Source organism: Protopterus annectens, chromosome 11.part0 (assembly GCF_019279795.1).
Source record: "Protopterus annectens isolate FY-2018-M chromosome 11.part0, PAN1.0, whole genome shotgun sequence".
Lineage (NCBI taxonomy): Eukaryota > Metazoa > Chordata > Ceratodontiformes > Protopteridae > Protopterus > Protopterus annectens.
The window spans coordinates 1,159,834,168-1,159,856,079 of NC_056745.1; the positions used below are offsets into that span (position 1 = coordinate 1,159,834,168).

General features: G+C 38.1%; 1 protein-coding gene across 4 annotated transcripts in view; it reads right to left on the bottom strand.

Annotated features, from left to right (window-relative positions):
* The window catches only part of RELN (reelin), a 3,085,913-nt gene that overhangs the window by 398,193 nt on the left and 2,665,808 nt on the right, over positions 1–21,912 (bottom strand). The window lies entirely within an intron of this gene.

The window sequence follows — 21,912 nt, forward strand, 5'->3', positions numbered from 1 at the left end:
TACAAAGACATGCTTACAGATAAGAATACGGTTCTAGAAATTGTATTTTATGGTTGTAGAAAGGAACAACTGAATATAATATGTATATTCCTTCACTGGCAACATTTAGAGAGCTGAGTACGTTTTTGAGTGGTGGGATGCATATGTCTGGGGTACGTCTGTGTGCAGTTTAACTACAACATAGAAATTAATAGTTGCACCCATGCTCCCATGTCACCAGTTTTCCTAGAAGAATGGTATTAACACTGTAAAAAGTAGCCGTAACTTTGATAAGTGAAGTGGTTAGGTCACATGGTCAGTGCTCATTTAACTGACTGTTCTGCTCAGATCATAGCTAAAAATTAAAATTACATATTTACTTATATACACAGAAATGGCAATTACAAAATCAAATTCTGGAGAAGATTCTTAATCTCTAATGTGCAGTCAAACACCTTAAATAAGTTTAACATGTAGGATATTATCAGCATCTAGCATAAAATGAGACTAAGACACTGACTTTAACATTATTATTACCTACTAACTCAACCAACAAAAGACAGGAGAGGTCAAGGAAATGGAAAGCTGGCCTATAGGAAGAAACATAAGAGGCTCACCCACGTTATGTCTTGTATCCGGCATGTAAGCTAATAAACTTAATATCAGACATAACAATAAGCATAGAACAATTAATAAGTGTTCTGCATTCATTTGTCTAAGGAACCTTAAGCCAGCATTGCACCATTACAGTTTCCACATCCTCAAGACAGCCATACTTTCCACAGTAAATATGCAATAGCTGTCTAACAACTTCAAAATGACGGGTCTATATTAGAACACCGAACTTTTAAAATTTCGAGTGTTCTAATATCGAACCCTATTAATCGAAAATTTAAAACATCGAACACACAGAACAGCAAATTTTTTCCTAGGGAAAAAAATTGCTGTTCCAAAACACATACACACAACACAAGCACACCAAACAAACAGCAATCCACACACATACACCTAAACTCTTACACCTAACCCTACACTAAACTATACATACACCACTAACTATCCACTTACCTTAACCCAAACCCTAACCCTACGGTCCGTCACTATCACACAGTCACCTCACCCGCACCTTAACCCTAACTCACCTACTCCACCCTAACCCTCATGTCCACACAATCGCACACTTACCTGACCCTCGCCCTAACCCTAACTCACCTACCCCGCCCTAACCCTCACATCCACACAATCACAAACTTACCTGAACCCAACCCGTAACTTTCCACCACAGCGCTGAAAATACCGAAGCAACAGAAACAGACAACTGAATTCTTTCCCTAGGAAAAAATTCAGTCTTCTGTTTCTTCAGTATTTTCAACGTTCACTGAAAACGGGTCGATATTAGAACACTCGAAATTTTGAAAGTTCAGTGTTCTAATCTTCTTCTTTCGGCTTTTCCCGGTTAGGGGTCACCACAGCGGAACAACTGTCTGCTCATGATTGGCAGTGGAGTTTTATGGTGTCGAGTTGCCAGCCCGGCACCCAACCTTCCACAGAAGGCACACACATGCACACACTCACACCTAGGGCAAATTTAGAGTGTCCAATCCACCTACAGCATGTCTTTCGGATGTGGGAGGAAACCGGAGTACCTGGAAGAAACCCATGGGACCACAGGGATGACATGCAGACTCTGCACAGAAGGCACCCCAGCCAAGGATCAAACCGGAGAACCTCTTGCTAAGAGGCGACAACGCTAACCGCTGCACCACCGTGGCCGCCCAAAGTTCAGTGTTCTAATATAGACCCAAAATGACAGTATGTATTAAGCAAATGTGATACTCTGTATACAACACTAGTCCAAAACCGTTGTTAATTCATTGTATACTCTATATTATATTCTTTGAATTGTAGAGATTATATGTTTATGATATATCAATTTACATGTGTTGTTTCCAGTGTATATTTGTATCACTTTCTTTTATTTGTAGCCAGGATTATGACTAAAAAGAGGCCTTGAACCAGTACACTTACCAAGTTAACAAATGAACAAAGGAATAAATAAAAAGTAAAAAGTATGCTCACATATCTGTCTCCAAAGGGACTGATTGCTACCAACACACAGTAATACACTTCCCGGTAATACTCCTTTTAATGCTGGCATGTACAGAGGCAGATTGTCCGGTTATCATGGGCTACCTTTTTGCCAGTGCAATCTATGCACAATATACATACACCATACCTCTCAACCTCTCAGCGCAAGAAATCTGGAGAAAGCCAGAAACAATGGGGGGGGGGGGGCAAAAGCCCAAAAATAGGGACAGATTTTAAATATTGCTCCCATAAACTTAGAAAGTTGCTATAATGACAGATTTTGCATTATTATATTTTTTTCTGAAGGATTTGAAGTCTGAAACTCAATCATCTTTCATTATTTAGTATTATTTAATGACTTCAATACTCAATGATTTGCCAGAAAACCACAAATTGTATGAGGAACAGACCAAAAATATGAGGCAAATATCTGGACATTCGGTATAAATCCAGGCAGTTGAGAGGTATGTAGGCACACATATATTCATTTTTCTTGCCTTGTGTGATGTGAATTCCTACCCAAGGGTGCACATCCTTAGAAGTAGACAAAAACACTCAGCACACACTTTCAAAGTACCGTGTACCTCACTGGAGCTGCTTGTAGGTCCAGAAAAGTCTGCTATACTTCTTGATACTGCTACCTAGCTGTCTAATATAGCTTCTCAAATCCGCATGTTTTAACATACAGAATTGCTGTATGCCTCTAAAGCAACACAATTTTATACCTCTGTGCATGATTTATAGGCAAATTCAGCCAGTCAGCATGAATTTCTATAAATCACTTTATTTTGTTGCTGCTTGTCTGTGACTTAACATGCATCTGGTTGTCTTTGATAACCACTGGCAACTCATCCCATGGGATGAAACTGGAGACTTGCATGAATATGTATGCCATGCTACGTCACAGCTATTGGTTGTGCTACCTACCATTCAGAAATCATGGAACAACCATGACACACAGGCTACAAATTTATTTCTCATGAAACTGACACTATTTTCTGAGGAGATTTGGGAGACTGTGGCAGCTGGTGCTGGACTGTGCTTGCACGGTGCATGAAGGCAGGTAAGATTATACTCATCTCCTTCATGGCCAGTTAAAGAGCTCCTACTGGGTCCCCATGATGGCCCATTTAGGAAGATTTCTGAAATAACCTGGCTCAGGTGTTGACCTTGACCACAGGTATTATCAGGAAAAGGAATAGTGCAGACATTGATATTATGACCTGCAGAGCTGCCACACTGACTGTCATTATGAAGGGGAAACAAAGATTAAGTAAAATTCCTCAGAATGGTATTGTAAGTGGACAACACTGTATTTTTTTCTCCTTTTATGCTTGGGACAGTTCTTACAATTAGCAGGTATTTCTGATGGTCACAACAGTAAATATCTGAGGGCTTTTGTGTCTAGCTTCAGTGAGAATTGGAGATGGTGGTGCACTTAATATAATATTCCAACTACATTTATTGTGGGTTTCTGCAAGGACCTGTTATGAGGTGCGATTATGCTGCACAATATCAGGGTGCCTACACATTGCCTAATGTGATCCATGTATTAAAGGGCCATATTTGTGTGTTAGCATGTTTACATACGTACAGTGGACATATGCCTGTCCCCTTGCCTTTCAGGCACCTAATGGCCTATATGTACAGGATTGCAACTTGTATGTGTTATTCTGGCATCTTACCTTATACCTGTAACAGTTCTCTTAAGTGACAACACAAGCAGAATGAGACCTTCAGCTAAGGGATTTCCCATCTCCTAGCAGAGTAACCAAATCTGTTTCAGCCACATATATGACGTCTTCCTCCAGCCTCTGAACTTTCTAAGGGGGCAGCAACCTTATCACATGAAAGACCATTACTGATACTCTCTCTCTCTCTGAAGAGGAAGGACCCACTAGGGTTACAGCAGAATCTCACCATCCACTGCTGTGAGTGGAGGAGGAATAGAACAAATGAGTTGACACAGACTTGGCATATGTCACCAGTGGAGGACAGAGTGCTCAAAACAAGTATATCCAGCAGGCACATATAAGCTTCAGTGTTCAGTCATTTCTCATTTGCTACTCTGTTTCTTTACTAAATTAACTCTTCTATCAGTACCCATACCATGGCACATATTCCATTGGAGGGGGTAAGTCTTTCTTCTATCTCCTCTGTAGGTACTCAAGAATGTCTTTTATCACCTGCATTACAATGGCAAGTAATGAATAATAACAAGTTAGTTTGTAGGACACTAATATTTTCTTATAAAATTTTCATGGCAACACGCATTTGAACTCAGTTATAAGTTGTGCACTGCATTATCTAATAGCAGGAAAAACAAGAAAATGACAGAGTTACAAATGTGTTGATGTCACTCTGTACTTGCAAAACTATGTTTTTTGTTATAATATTTAAAATAACAGAAAATATCACATTTTTTTTCAGAAATAAGATATAATTTTGATAGTTTTGGAGTTTGTTGGCTAGCACAAATTGCATGTACAGTGGATATAAAAAGTTTACACACCCCTGTTAAAATGCCAGGTTTTTGTGATATAAAAAATGAGACCACAATAAATCATTTTAAAACTTTGCTCACCTTTAATGTGACCAATAACTTGTACAATTCAATTGAGAAATGAACAAATCTGTTAGGGGAAAAAATATAAAAAATAAAAAAAACGTACAATAAGCTGGCTGCATAAGTGTGCACACCCTTAAACTAATACTTTGTGGAAGCACTTTTTAATTTGATTACAGCATTCAGTCTTTTTGGGTAGGAGTTTATCAGCATGGCACATCTTGACCTGACAATATTTGCCCACTCTTCCTTGCAAAAGTGCTCCAAATCTGTCAGATCTCCAATGACAAATATTTATTGTGAAAGAAAGTGGCATGTTTAACCTTGCATCTGTGTTACCTACAGTTGTTTCAATGTCCCTAGAGTTACTGTGAAGTAATTAGTGTCTGAATATGCTCTTATGCCATGTGTAATTTAGGTCAAGAAACAAGATGCCAGCAGCCCTAGCCTAACATTTTCTATCACTTCTTTTTCTCCTTTCTCTATTATCTACTCACGTTATTCTACCCTGCTTTTGTGTAGAGTGCTGTCCTTTTCCTCTCTCCAGCAAGATCGACTGCTGTTTTTATTTGTCTTGCAACTGCTCAGCTTTTGGCTCTGCAGTAAATAAGAGGAAAAACGAAACTAAAACTAAAGAAAGTTAATGAAGTATCTGCTCCCTAGCTGTGCTAATCTCTCTCCACAATCCAGCCATTCCCTCTTTTCCCTGATTAGTTTTGCCTGTGCCATTTCTTTCCTGGGCATTGCCCCACTCTGTTCGCCCTTGCTATGCTCAGGCTCACTTCGCTCCCCTACCCTACCCACATTCCCACCCACCCCTGACGCAATTTCCTTTATACCACCCTCTCCCTCCCCTTCCTCCTCCAACTGTCCAGTAATAAACAACTTCCTGTCAACCCAAACTATTCTTCACTTCCTGTCCCCCCAATATATCCTACTCCTCCCACTATAGCTAATAACCACCTATCTATATACCATATCACTTTCCATATACTTTACTCCCTACAATCACCACTCCTCTTATTCAACAGCTACCTAACTAAAATGCAATACCTCATTCTAACCTCCCTACTCCTCTTTCTCCTAACCACTCAGACCTCATACCATTCCCACCTTCCCCGCATCAATCATACACTTCATCCTCCTATACTTTAAACACTTCAAACACTTATTTTATTCCATCCTACTTTGATATCTCCCCAGCTCTGTTCAACCTCCCCAACTGTTACCTAAGATGATCTACCAGATTAGATTATATCCCCCCAACTTATAAACCTAAGTCCAAACTGTTCAAGCTACACTAATCTACCTTCCTAGTCACACTACCTAATAATAACTTACTTACCTCAGGTGACATCCACCCCAACTTTGGTCCCACCCACTCTAGACCTAATTTCACATCCCCACTCTCCTCTATCTCCACACTAAACCATACTATCCCCTATTCTCACAAGTCTCCTAAACTTCCAAACACCTCTCCCCCATCTACCGTACCCAACCCAACTCCACCTAAGTTCTCCCGTTCGATTCTCGGCTGGGTTTGGGACTGCCTTCTGTGGAGTCTGCATATCCTCCCCATGGTTGGGTAGTGTTTGAAAGACATCAGTGCGTAAATGGGTGTGCCTTTATTGAAGGTTGGGCATCAAGCTGGCACCTCATTGTTTCATAAAAATCTACTGTCAATCATTAGCAGACTGGAGTACCGCTGTGGCGACCCCTTACCAGGAAAAGCCGAAAGACAAACAACATACTCTCTAAACATACAAAGTCTAACCAATAAAATCACTGAGCTTCATGCTTGGATTGCCCAGAAAACCCCTCACATACTATGCCTATCTGAAACCTGGCTTAAGCCACATGTTACAAACAATAAAATCCTCCCACCAGGCTATAATATTTATCATTTAGACGGACTATCTAAAAAAGGGGGCGGTGTTGCCATCCTTCACTCAAACAACCTAAAGCTCTCTCTCTTCCCCTCACCTATCCCTGATTTTCACCCTGCTGAACTTCTCATCACTAACTGCCATCTTAATCCTCACAAGAAAATAGCCATTTCCTCAATCTATATCCCCCCAGGAAATAACTTACCCACCTTAGAGAAAATCCTCTCCTGGTTCTCCCAAAACATACCCTACGAAACCCTCATTCTACGTGATAACCTTGACTGGGCCAAACTCAAAACTGACTCCCCTCAAAATAGCATTAATCTGCATGGTTTTCACCAACTTGTAACCTCTCCCACCAGAATCCATAAAAACTCATTATCCATAATTGACTGGATACTAACCAACTCCCCAACCTGTATCACCAACCCTCTACACTACCAGATTACCTTAGTGACCACCTACCTACCTCTATTTTTAGTATATACCTCCCCACGAAATAAATCAAACCTGTTCAGACACTGCCATAAACTTGCAAACTTTAATAATACAGAATTCAACTCCATCTTATCCTCCATCAACTGGTCTTTTCTAACTAAGATCCCTCTATATGATGCTGTATCCAGCTTCAATAACATCACCCTTAATTCCCTTGCTCCCTCCAGAAAGGTTAGAATAAAAGCTAAGTATGCCCCATGGCTTTCTAAAGATTCTAGATCCCTTATGCTCTAAAGAGACAAGCCTTGGAAAGCATGGATGAAAACCAAGCAACTACCCCTCCTCCAAGAATACAGACAACTCAGAAATCTAACTAAAAAAACAAATCAGCCTAGACAAAAAGTCCTTCTTTAACTCTGATCTAGTAAACAGCAAATCAAACCCTCAGAAATTCTGGTCAGCCATTAACAATATTCTCTCTCCTGGCCACCCCTCTATTCCCTCTCCCTACCCTAATACATCTGACCAAGAAACAGCTACACTACTAAATACTCACTTTATCAATACTATACCGACTCTCTTAGCATCCAGCAGTGACACTACTCCTCCACCTACCCCTCTCAACTCACCTAACAACAATTATTTCTCCATACAACCTGTCTCCACATCATTTGTCTGAGATCTTCTTCTAAAGATAAAACCCTGCTCCCCCTCCACTGACAACTTACCTCCTGTCTTCCTAAAATTAGCAGCTGACTCAATAGCATTCCCAATATCTATTATCATTAACAGATATATCCAAGAATCCACTGTGCCTATCCTATGGAAATCTTTCTATACCATTCCCTTACACAAAGGTGGGAACTCCACAGTCCCATCCAATTACGGGCCTATCGCCATCTTATCCCCCCCCCCTCTAAAATTCTTGAAAAAAGCATTCATACTCAACTTCTCAAACACCTACTCCAACATAACCTTCTCACTCCAGCCCAACACGGTTGCCGTCCCAGACACAGCACAACTACTGCCCTCCTAACATTCACCCACGCTATTGCTGAGGCCCTTGACAACAATAAACTCATCTCTTGCCTGCTTTTAGACCTATCTAAAGCCTTCAATACAGTCTCCCACCCACTACTTCAATCCAAACTTGCCAACCTCAGCCTATCACCCACCACCAATTCCTGTTTATTTAGCTACTTGTCTGGCAGACAGCAATCTATTAAATGGCTCTCCTCTTCTTCTCCCTTCTTACCTGTTCCAACAGGGGGTTCCTCAGGGCTCCATCCTAGGACCCCTCCTGTTCAATATTTTCACCAATGACCTCCACACATCATGTAAGCTATCCTTCCTCATACAGTATGTTGATGATTCTACCCTCATCTCTATCGCTATCTCTGATAACATCTTTGAACTTCATTCCCTTACTCAGCAATCCTTTCTATCTACTGAACAGTGGCTAGCAGATAACCTACTCATCCTCAACCCCAAAATGACTAAACTCTTATTATTCCTCCCCCGCTCACTCTCTCACTTCAAAACCTCCTTCTCAATCAGTTCTAAACTTCTTGGTGTCATTATCGATGATGAACTCAAATTTAACTTACACCACCTATTCTGTATAAAAAAGACCAACCAGAAATTAGGCTTACTCTGTCGAAATAAAAATTTTCTGACACCAAATACTAGACTCACCGTAGCCCAAGCTTTTTTCCTCCCATTACTTCTCTATGCTGCCCCATTGTTTACTAACATTCAAACCACAACTTTACACAAACTCCAGCAAACCTACCATAAGATTGCAAGATTCATCACAAACTCCCCATACAAAACACACCACTGCACAGCCTTTACATCCTTTAAGTGGCTTGAATTCTCTCACTTACTGTTGTTTTCACAACTTCAAATAGTTCACTCTATTCACTACAAGCCTGCATCTTGTCCTGCTCTCTCAACTTTTATCTCTTCCTATAAACCTGCTCGTACCGTCCGTACCTACAACCTACAACTACTTCAATCTTTCCAACCAAAGAAAACTGTTGGCAAACTCTTATATAAATGTTCTATAGCCCAAGCTTGGAACAAACTTCCTACAGACATATACTCTACTATTCACCCAGCCCACTTTAAAGAAAAACTCAAACTCCATCTACTTAGCTCGAAAATTTGTTCCTGTACAACTTATTACATCTCTACTATACATACTGTTAACCTCCCCTCTATTACATCTAAGTACACCTTATAGTGTATCTACTTTCTTTTCCCTATTCACATATATATATATGTCTGAACATCAGAAATTCCTCTACTGCTAAATACCTCTCTATACTTTAGGTACCTTAAAAATGGCTCAAACCTTACTATCTGTAAATATGAACAAACCAGCAAAAACGAAGGTTCCAAAAAGTAATAAAGGCACTGCTCCCAGATAAGACCTTAACGCTCACTTTTATTCACAGATACAGATACAAACAGCGTTTTCGCCACTCTAGATAGGTAGCTTCATCAGAGGTTCAGAACAGCGCGAGAACTGCGCTTTAAATAACATTCACTTTTGGAAATGAGGCTATGCCTCCATGTTTGCTAAGTACATCAATTAGATAAAAAAAGTAAGAAATAAATAATAAATAATAAAAAGGAAAGATTAGGGCAAATCAAATAAACATCACATTCACATTAAAACTTTTTGTCTTCACTTTTTGAACAAAAAGTGACAACCCATTAAAAAGAGTGCACTTGGATACATATTATATAAAACATTTGGACCATATTACATGAAATAGCGCACTCAGAAGAATACCTTCCTTGTATGCTTTCTATATATTACCTAAAAACATGATTAAAGTAACTGCAAAAGCAGCTGGCTCTATCAAAATAGTGTTTTTTAGTTTTATTTAAAAACAACTTAATAAACAGTGACAACCAGTAGCAAAGCCAATACTGGTAAAATATACCATATTGGCATAAAAATCAATACCATAAGCATGCCTAAAAAATAAACTACTAGTGTCATGACATTTAAGTAGCACAGAACCTACACTAAGATATCACTTACTTAAGTGCAGAGCATATATAGCACCTTATTTGAAGCTCAAGTCATACATGAGGTGACGCCCTAGGGGTGCACCTTTTGCCACTTAAGTAAGTGATATCTTAGTGTAGGTTCTGTGCTACTTAAATGTCATGACACTAGTAGTTTATTTTTTAGGCATGCTTATGGTATTGATTTTTATGCCAATATGGTATATTTTACCAGTATTGGCTTTGCTACTGGTTGTCACTGTTTATTAAGTTGTTTTAAATAAAACTAAAAACACTATTTTGATAGAGCCAGCTGCTGCAGTTACTTTAATCATGTTTTTAGGTAATATATAGAAAGCATACAAGGAAGGTATTCTTCTGAGTGCGCTATTTCATGTAATATGGTCCAAATGTTTTATATAATATGTATCCAAGTGCACTGGGTTGTGTCACTTTTTGTTCAAAAAGTGAAGACAAAAAGTTTTAATGTGAATGTGATGTTTATTTGATTTGCCCTAATCTTTCCTTTTTATTATTTATTATTTATTTCTTACTTTTTTTATCTAATTGATGTACTTAGCAAACATGGAGGCATAGCCTCATTTCCAAAAGTGAATGTTATTTTAAGCGCAGTTCTCGCGCTGTTCTGAACCTCTGATGAAGCTACCTATCTAGAATGGCGAAAACGCTGTTTGTATCTGTATCTGTGAATAAAAGTGAGCGTTAAGGTCTTATCTGGGAGCAGTGCCTTTATTACTTTTTGGAACCTTCGTTTTTGCTGGTTTGTTCGTGTTTTACAGGTTCAATCTGTAAATATGCAAATAACTCTATCTTGTTATTTTTTATTCTCCTCCCCTGTATCTTAAGCCCCACCAAATAAGATAATTGTGTGCTACAATGTATGCGTTGAATATTATAATGTCTGTATAACTCAGTGTCTTGAATGTTTCATTACTAAAATGCTTTTTTTATCAACAATGTATAACACAATAGCTGAATTTGTTTTGTTACTGTATGTTTTGGAGCTTTTCTTCTCAGGTCTCCACTGAAAATGGGCCAAAAGCCCAGCTGGACAAACCTGGTTAACAAATGTCAATAAATAAATATAAATAAATATGTCTGATTAAAGACTTACAGAATGACTCCATATATTCTGGATGCCTACAAGAAATTGTACTAAGGGCACATTTAATTATAATTAAAAAAAAATCTTCTTACTATCAAGTTGTCATTCACTACAAAATTCATGGTTTTATTGATATTGACATCAAAATCCCTAACATTAATCATAGGAGGCAATGTTTGAATGTCACTAGAACAGGGGTACTCCCTGTTGGAACCAATAGAATAAACACATTTTTATGCTAAATAAAACATATTAACCAATCCTCAGTGGAACTGGAAGTGCAAAAACACTTGCAGTTTTGGATCACCAAGAATGGTTAGCATAGTTCCCATCTTGCAGTCATCAGCAAATTTGCCAGCTTGTGCATTGTCTCTGATGAGAAAAAAATGCACATAAAGGGATTAAAAAGAAAAGGTCCCAATACCAATACCTTTATTCACAATTTTTTTTCTTATGATAAAATAGTTCTTACTCTCACAATGTATATTTTGTTATCTCAATAGCCAGTTTTTGCTTGCATCTTGATTTAAACGTTCCTATATTTAAGGCAGATAATGTGTCTATTATGGTTTAAAGAGGGACGGTGTTAAATGCCTTAATAAGAACAAGGTATATCACGATGTTCAGTAACTTATCATTTGTGACATCAGTCATATTAGCATCCAAAAGTTTATAAGATTCATTAAATAGGATCTTCCACTTAAAAAGCCATGCTGATTTAAGTCATGGAGTGAAGACCATTGGAATCAAACTTAATACAACTCTCTTAAAACATTTCCTAATGATGATGATCATGCTAATAGGTCTGCAGTTTTCATCTTTATTGGAGTCCCTGCATTTGGGAACTGGCATCAAAGCAGCCATTTTCCAAACATCTGAATCACAGCCAGTTGTTAAACTTTGTTGGAATAAGGATGCAAGACACAGAACAAAATGATCCCTACTTTTACATAAAAAGTTTCCACTGAGATTATCCAGTCCAGCAATAATATCTGATTAAATCTTACTAAGGGATTTTTAAATGCAATCCTCTGATATAAATGGATATATTTGCTTGAAAGCAAAGTCATATGGTAAGGCAGTATCAACCACGTTTACAAAGTCACCAAAAAATGTACTACTAAATATTTGACCTATACTTTCTGATACATGTAATGTCAATATTATGTGTTTTCAGCAGCATATTGCTAGTAGGACACCTAATGTATGATCAAAGATATTTGCAGTACTGTTGAATTGTTGGTAATATCAGCAACTAATTTCTTTCATACATCAAATTAGCTTTCCTTAATTTCCTTTCAGGGTAGCCTTATATTTGAAGAATTTTCCCTTGTTATAATTTTTTGGCTGTTTCCTATAAACTGACTGCAATTGATTTTTTTTGCCAACCAGGTTTTGTATTGATTCAACCTACCAAGGTGGTGGGATGTTAACTAGTTCATAGTTTCACAGGTGTGTACTAAGCTAATGGCCCTGGAGTCTTTACAAGCCTAGCCCATAGAAGTGCCCTGGCATTGTGCTGCCCGATGTTAGTTCCCAGTGCCTCTATCAAGTAGAGCCAATGGAGTGATCCGCGGGGTGAACTTTCTATTACCCATCTACTCATCAACATTTCTCTTGAAGAGGGTCAGCAAGGTGCTCTGCTTGACATGTATGGGAATTCTATTTCAGAGCATGGGCAGTCTCTGGATGAGGAACCTGTCCCTCCAGCATGTTCTGTTGATTGTGGTAATGAGGTTGAGGTCTCTGGAGCATGTGGTGGGGAGGGATTGGGATTTCTTTAGATGTAGCATTTCTAACAGAGCTGGGTCAGACATGGCTTTGTAAGTCAAGCAGAGATTATCTCTAAGTAGGTGATATGAGACAGAGAATAGCTGGAGTCTTTTGAGTCTGTATATGTAGGACATGTATTTAATACCTAGGATCCTCTTTGTGAGGTACTTCTGTGGACTCTCCAGCGGTTGCAGGTGTCTAGTGAGGTACATGCCAAATGGGGCATTATACTCGATGATTGGTCTAATGAGGGAAGAGAAGAGAGAGAGAGATGATGACCTCTTTCTTCCAGGATGCAAAACCCTTAGTAATGTGATGTGCCACATAGAAGGACTTTCTGACCACAGTGGCAATGTGGTGGTCGAAGGAGAGGTTGCTGTCAACCTGCATCCCCAGATCTCTTATAATGCCTTCAGTGTTCAGTGGGCTCCCATTGATGTAGTAATTAGTGGGAACTGAGTTTTTACCAAAGGGGATGAGAATGCATTTTTTTGGCATTAAGCTTAAGGCCATGGTTTTACCACCAGTCACTGGTCTCAGTGAGGTCTTTCTGTAGGATGTCTGCATCACTTGGGGAGTTAATAATGGCTCCCAGCTTGCAGTCATCTGCGAACTTGGTCAGCTAGAGTCCCTTTGTATTTGCCTGGACTTCTGAGAAGTAGATGCCGAACAGGAGAGGACCCAGGACCGATCCCTGTGGGACTTCACTCATGAGTGGTCAGCAGTCTGACTTGGAGTCCACTACTTTCACACTATGTGTTTTATCTGTGAACCAATTTGCAACCCACCTATTGATATAGAGGTTGATGCCCAGTTTGGTGAGTTTATCAATAATTCCCGAGTGAGGAATGGTATCAAAGATTGCAATGGGAAAATACTGTTCAATTAAAGCATCTATTCTTGATAAAAATATTTCCAACAATCTTGGATACTTAAGAGTAAGCATGTAATCATACCAGTCCTGTATCTATAGTTGGTGAGTTATTGCTATGATATCAGCTTGAAAAATCCAACATTGTATCACATTTTACATTTTTTACTGATCTGCATAGTCAGCTCAAGCTAAGGTAATCTGAAATGCCTAATTGTGGACATACCATATACGGTTTAGCAGGTGATATCTTGTCTCAGTGGGGTATTAACATTCTGCATATTCCTTGCTTTATGAAGATTTCAATAATCTTCTTAACTAAAGCACTGTGCTCTCCCAGCATATATCATGGGCATTTAAGTATCTTGTCAGTACTGAATAGTTTTCTCATGACCTGTCCAGTTCCCTTACAAATTTGTTAACTTCATCAGCACCTTGATTAGTGTCTCTACAGAAGCCTACTGTGACCTATCTATATTACTTTACAGTCATACTCCCAAAATCTCTGCTGCATACTTAACAATTCCTCCTCTATGTTACATTAAAATGTTAAGGTACCTTTTTAACTCAAACATCTGCAAAAGTGCATTTTTGGGACTAACTCAAGTTTCATTTGTAATAGTTGCATCAAAATGCCCAGCAGTGACTATACATTGCGGCTCAGGAGGCTTGTTATTCAAGCTCCTAGCATTGCGCATGAATACTTTTAACACAATAGAGTTACCATTTAGGGCTCTATGACTGTCAGTAGTGGGTCTAAAAAAGATGTCAATACTCTAGCCAGGAACCAATGGTTTACTTCCTCTGTTCTCATAGTGCATCTGATACCCACAGAGGAAACATTTCCTGACAGCTGTTCCCATGCACATATGACTTTGATATCCCTGTGAAAATGCAGCACCCTCACAAAGGCCAGCCGGGTGATGGAGGAATGTCAGTGAAAATAATACAGAATGCTTTGTCATGACACAGTTTTAAAATTGTTACCGCATCATTCAAAAAGTTAAATTTTTTGGTCCTTCCTAAGTCATTTATTCCGCTTGTGATAATTACTAAATCATAAGCAACCACTATAGCATTAAACCTGAAAAATTATATTTCTGATGTATTTTAATATATAACAGCTTATATGCATTATTGCAACCTTCCAGGGTTCACATTTCTTAAATCTTGAATTAAGGAATTCCTTATGCCCATGGCTCAAATTCAGATAATGTGTATATAAGATGTATACCTTGTGATAACTTGATATTATTCAGAGACAGCCCTCACACCAGAGATACTATAAGTTGCATGAAGACACCAGAGATACTATAAGCAGCATGAAGATACCAGAGATACTATAAGCAGCATGTAGACACCAGAGATACTATAAGTAGCATGTAGATACCAGAGATACTATAAGTAGCATGTAGATACCAGAGATACTATAAGCAGCATGTAGACACCAGAGGCTTGTTATTCAAGCTCCTAGCATTGCGCATGAATACTTTTAACACAATAGAGTTACCATTTAGGGCTCTATGACTGTCAGTAGTGGGTCTAAAAAAATATGTCAATACTCTAGCCAGGAACCAATATAACCAGCATGTAGACACCAGAGATACTATAAGTAGCAAGTAGATACCATAGATACTATACACAGTATGTAGACACCAGAGATACTATAAGTTGCATGAAGACACCAGAGATACTATAAGCAGCATGAAGATACCAGAGATACTATAAGCAGCATGTAGACACCAGAGATACTATAAGTAGCATGTAGATACCAGAGATACTATAAGTAGCATGTAGATACCAGAGATACTATAAGCAGCATGTAGACACCAGAGGCTTGTTATTCAAGCTCCTAGCATTGCGCATGAATACTTTTAACACAATAGAGTTACCATTTAGGGCTCTATGACTGTCAGTAGTGGGTCTAAAAAAATATGTCAATACTCTAGCCAGGAACCAATATAACCAGCATGTAGACACCAGAGATACTATAAGTAGCAAGTAGATACCATAGATACTATACACAGTATGTAGACACCAGAGATAGTATAAGGAGCATGTAGATACCAGAGATACTATAAGTAGCAAGTAGATACCATAGATACTATAAGCAGCATGTAGACACCAGAGATACTGTAAATAGCATGTAGACACCAGAGATACTATAAATAGCATGTAGACACCAGAGATACTATAAGTAGCATATAAATACCAGAGATACTATAAGTAGCATGTAGACTCCAGAAATACTATAAGCAGCATGTAGACACCAGAGATACTATAAGCAGGGTGTAGACACCAGAGATACTATAAGCAGGGTGTAGACACCAGAGATACTATAAGCAGTATGTAGACACCAGAGATACTATAAGCAGCATGTAGATACCAGAGATAAGCAGCATGTAGATACCAGAGATAAGCAGCATGTAGATACCAGAGATACTGTAAGTAGCATGTAGACTCCAGAGATACTATAAGCAGCATGTAGACACCAGAGATACTATAAGCAGGGTGTAGACACCAGAGATACTATAAGCAGGGTGTAGACACCAGAGATACTATAAGCAGTATGTAGACACCAGAGATACTATAAGCAGCATGTAGATACCAGAGATAAGCAGCATGTAGATACCAGAGATAGTGTAAGTAGCATGTAGACTCCAGAGATACTATAAGCAGCATTTAGACACCAGAGATACTATAAGCAGCAAGTAGATACCATAGATACTATACGCAGTATGTAGACACCAGGTATACTATAAGCAGCATGTAGACACCAGAGATAGTATAAGGAGCATGTAGATACCAGAGATACTATAAGCAGCATGTGGATACTAGAGATACTATAAGTAGCATGTAAACGCCAGAGATATTATAAGCAGCATGTAGACACCAGAGATACTATAACCAGCATGTGGATACCAGAGATATTATAAGTAGCATGTGGATACTAGAGATACTATAAGTAGCATGTAAATGCCAGAGACATTATAAGCAGCATGCAGACACCAGAGATACTATAACCAGCATGTGGATACCAGAGATATTATAAGTAGCATGTAGACACCAGAGATACTATAAGTAGCATGGAGACACCAGAGATATTATAAGCAGCATGTAGATACCAGGGATACTATAAATAGTATGTAGATACCAGAGATACTATAAGCAGCATGTAGACACCAGAGATACTATAAGTAGCATGTAGATACCAGGGATACTATAAGTAGTATGTAGATACCAGAGATACTATAAGCAGCATGTAGACACCAGAGATACTATAAGCAGCGTGTAGATACCAGAGATACTATAAGCAGCATGTAGACACCAGAGATACCATAAGTAGCATGTAGACACCAGAGATACTATAAGCAGCATGTAGACACCAGAGATACCATAAGTAGCATGTAGACACCAGAGATACTATAAGCAGCATGTAGACACCAGAGATACTATAAGTAGTATGTAGATACCAGAGATATTATAAGCAGCATGTAGACACCAGAGATACTATAAACAGCATGAAGACACCAGAGATATTATAAGTAGTATGTAGACACCAGAGATACTATAAGCAGCATGTGGATACCAGAGATACTATAAGTAGCATGTAGATGCCAGAGATATTATAAGTAGCATGTAGACACCAGAAATAGTATAAACAGCATGTAGACACCAGAGATATTATAAGTAGCATGTAGACACCAGAGATACTATAAGCAGCAAGTAGATACCATAGATACTATACGCAGTATGTAGACACCAGGTATACTATAAGCAGCATGTAGACACCAGAGATAGTATAAGGAGCATGTAGATACCAGAGATACTATAAGCAGCATGTGGATACTAGAGATACTATAAGTAGCATGTAAACGCCAGAGATATTATAAGCAGCATGTAGACACCAGAGATACTATAACCAGCATGTGGATACCAGAGATATTATAAGTAGCATGTGGATACTAGAGATACTATAAGTAGCATGTAAACGCCAGAGATACTATAAGCAGCATGTGGATACCAGAGATATTATAAGTAGCATGTAGACACCAGAGATACTATAAGTAGCATGTAGACACCAGAGATATTATAAGCAGCATGTAGACACCAGAGATATTATAAGTAGAGTGTAGACACCAGAGATACTATAACTAGCATGGAGATACCAGAGATACTATAAGCAGCATGTAGACACCAGAGATATTATAAGTAGAGTGTAGACACCAGAGATACTATAACTAGCATGGAGACACCAGATATACTATAAGCAGCAAGTAGATACCAGAGATACTATAAGCAGCATGTAGATACCAGAGATACTATAAGCAGCATGTAGATACCAGAGATACTATAAGCAGCATGTAGATACCAGAAATACTATAAGAAGGGTGTAGACACCAGAGATACTATAAGCAGTGTGTAGATACCAGAGATACTATTAGCAGTATGTAGACACCAGAGATACTATAAGCAGCATGTAGACACCAGAGATATTATAAGTAGCATGTAGACACCAGAGATACTATAAGTAGCATGTAGACACCAGAGATATTATAAGCAGCATGTAGATACCAGGGATACTATAAATAGTATGTAGATACCAGAGATACTATAAGCAGCATGTAGACACCAGAGATACTATAAGTAGCATGTAGATACCAGGGATACTATAAGTAGTATGTAGATACCAGAGATACTATAAGCAGCATGTAGACACCAGAGATACTATAAGCAGCGTGTAGATACCAGAGATACTATAAGCAGCATGTAGACACCAGAGATACCATAAGTAGCATGTAGACACCAGAGATACTATAAGCAGCATGTAGACACCAGAGATACTATAAGTAGCATGTAGACACCAGAGATACTATAAGTAGCATGTAGACACCAGAGATATTATAAGCAGCATGTAGACACCAGGGATACTATAAATAGTATGTAGATACCAGAGATACTATAAGTAGCATGTAGACACCAGAGATATTATAAGCAGCATGTAGATACCAGGGATACTATAAATAGTATGTAGATACCAGAGATACTATAAGCAGCATGTAGACACCAGAGATACTATAACCAGCATGTGGATACCAGAGATATAAGTATCATGTAGACACCAGAGATATTATAAGCAGCATGTAGACACCAGAGATACTATAAGCAGCATGTAGATACCAGAGATACTATAAGCAGCATGTAGATACCAGAAATACTATAAGAAGGGTGTAGACACCAGAGATACTATAAGCAGTGTGTAGATACCAGAGATACTATTAGCAGTATGTAGACACCAGAGATACTATAAGCAGCATGTAGACACCAGAGATATTATAAGTAGCATGTAGACACCAGAGATACTATAAGTAGCATGTAGACACCAGAGATATTATAAGCAGCATGTAGATACCAGGGATACTATAAATAGTATGTAGATACCAGAGATACTATAAGCAGCATGTAGACACCAGAGATACTATAAGTAGCATGTAGATACCAGGGATACTATAAGTAGTATGTAGATACCAGAGATACTATAAGCAGCATGTAGACACCAGAGATACTATAAGCAGCGTGTAGATACCAGAGATACTATAAGCAGCATGTAGACACCAGAGATACCATAAGTAGCATGTAGACACCAGAGATACTATAAGCAGCATGTAGACACCAGAGATACTATAAGTAGCATGTAGACACCAGAGATACTATAAGTAGCATGTAGACACCAGAGATATTATAAGCAGCATGTAGATACCAGGGATACTATAAATAGTATGTAGATACCAGAGATACTATAAGCAGCATGTAGACACCAGAGATACTATAAGTAGCATGTAGATACCAGGGATACTATAAGTAGTATGTAGATACCAGAGATACTATAAGCAGCATGTAGACACCAGAGATACTATAAGCAGCGTGTAGATACCAGAGATACTATAAGTAGCATGTAGACACCAGAGATACTATAAGCAGCATGTGGATACCAGATATACTATAAGTAGCATGTAGACACCAGAGATACTATAAGTCACATGTAGACAGCAGAGATACTTAAAGTAGCATGTAGACAGCAGAGATACTTTAAGTAGCATTACTTAAAGTAGATTAAAAGGATTCCAGTGCTATACTCTGCCACCTCCTACTGTGGATTTTAGTCATTTGACCACCACTAGAGAAAAGAGATATTATGTGAAAAATAAATAAGACTCGAAAAAAATAAACTCCAAAAGGACAAGGCTTTGAATCCTGCACCCTTGCCACAGCAAACATGAGCATTAAACTGCTGCTCTCATAACTTCATGCATCAGGTGTTTTTTTAACATAATAAGGATCTCAGGGATTATTCAAAGCTTCTTCAAAAGGAAGACACAGAATACTAGGCTATACCGGAAGGAGAATTTAAAACGAATTTAAGGAATACTTCAAACAAAAATCTATGGGAGGAGGTGTGTGATGAAATTGTGGATAGACTATATTCACATGGATACAAGCACGACAAGCTTCAATCTATAAAACATAGATTGTGTAAAAATAAAACATTTGGGAGAAGAGGGCATAAGCATGCATCTGAGTTTGAAAATGTGTCAGAGTTAAACAAGTTGTTCTTTGTATCTAAGTATTCGAACTTTTCAAACATTATGGAAAAAATTATTAGAGATTTGTGGCCTGTTGTGAGTGAAGATCCTGTAATAGGTCACCTTTTTCCCAAACACATTACCTTTTCCTATAAAAGGTATCCTAATTTAAAAGAGATTTTGAATAGGAAAGTTGAAGTTAAAATAGATGGTAAGATAGGGATGTATAGCTGTGGGAGATGTTCTGTCTGCAATAAAACTAAAAATATGCACAGGGTGAAAATAAATGGAAAGAGGTACACTGCTTTTGAAAGGTTTGATTGTAGGTCAACAGGTGTTGTATACATATTAGGTTGTGATTGTGTTCCAGCAAAATGGTATATTGGGCAAACTACTAGACAAATTAAGATTCGTATTTTGGAACACCTGGGTGACATAAGGAGGGGGTAATCTAGAGAGTCCTGTAGCTGCACATTTTTGTAGTATACATAATGGTGAGAATGATAGTTTTAGGTTTAGTGTTCTAGCCAGGCCCCATTTTAGTAAAGGAAATTATAAAGCAGCGTTAAGTAAGTTAGAACAGAGGATGATCATTGAGTATCATACTTTATTCCCTAATGGAATGAATTTGGAAATTTAAAATGAAATTTAACTTATATTTGTGATGTAATACATGTTTAAAATGAAGTTTTGTAATATTGATAAGTTAAAATGAGTAATAGGTTGTTACATTCATATACAATGTTTAAATGTTAAGAATTAATTGTATTAAGGAAATTTATCTAATTAAGTTTGGAGTGTTTAGTTTATTTATATTTATATATTGTGAAATTAATATTTAGAAATTTTTGTAAGTGGAGAAAAAAAGAAAAAAATGAATTTTAAATTGTCAAATAATGGAAATGTTTCTTTCCTTGGAATAGGTTTCAGTGGTGAAAGAGTTAAATGTTTGACATTAGGTTGTTTAATTAATTTAATTATGCCTAATTAACCAATTAATGCATATATAAAAGAACTCTGAAAATGTTAAAGTATGTCCCATTGAAGGCGAATAGCCGAGGTACCAGGATGGAAAGAATAAAGATGGATGTCAGCTACTTCTGTGTCTTCCTTTGAATTTCGTGGTGCTTATGTTTCTGAAGAAATTTGAGGTTTGCTTTTTGGAGGTGTATTGTTTCTGAAGATTATTCAAAGCTTGCAGCAGTTTGTGAGTTACATGGAAGATTGACATGGAAAGTAAGGAATATCTCTCAACCTTGTAGCACACAAAGACTAGACAAAGTCAAAATTAATGGTGGGACAAAGAGTGATGGAGTTTAACTATCCCTCTTATAAATTTATAAAGTTATTAATAAAACAGGATTTGTCCTGGTATGCATTTACTGAAGGATATGAAGTGTGAGGCTCTAATATCTGGTATTCATGACACATTGTAATCATCTGTGAGTTACCATGGTAGGAAAACGGAGACATCAGGGATTAGGAACATTATGATAACACAGGAACCAGTATGGGGTGTTTGTGTGTGTGTGTGTGTGTGTGTGTGTGTGTGTGTGTGTGTGTGTGCATCCTGTAAGACG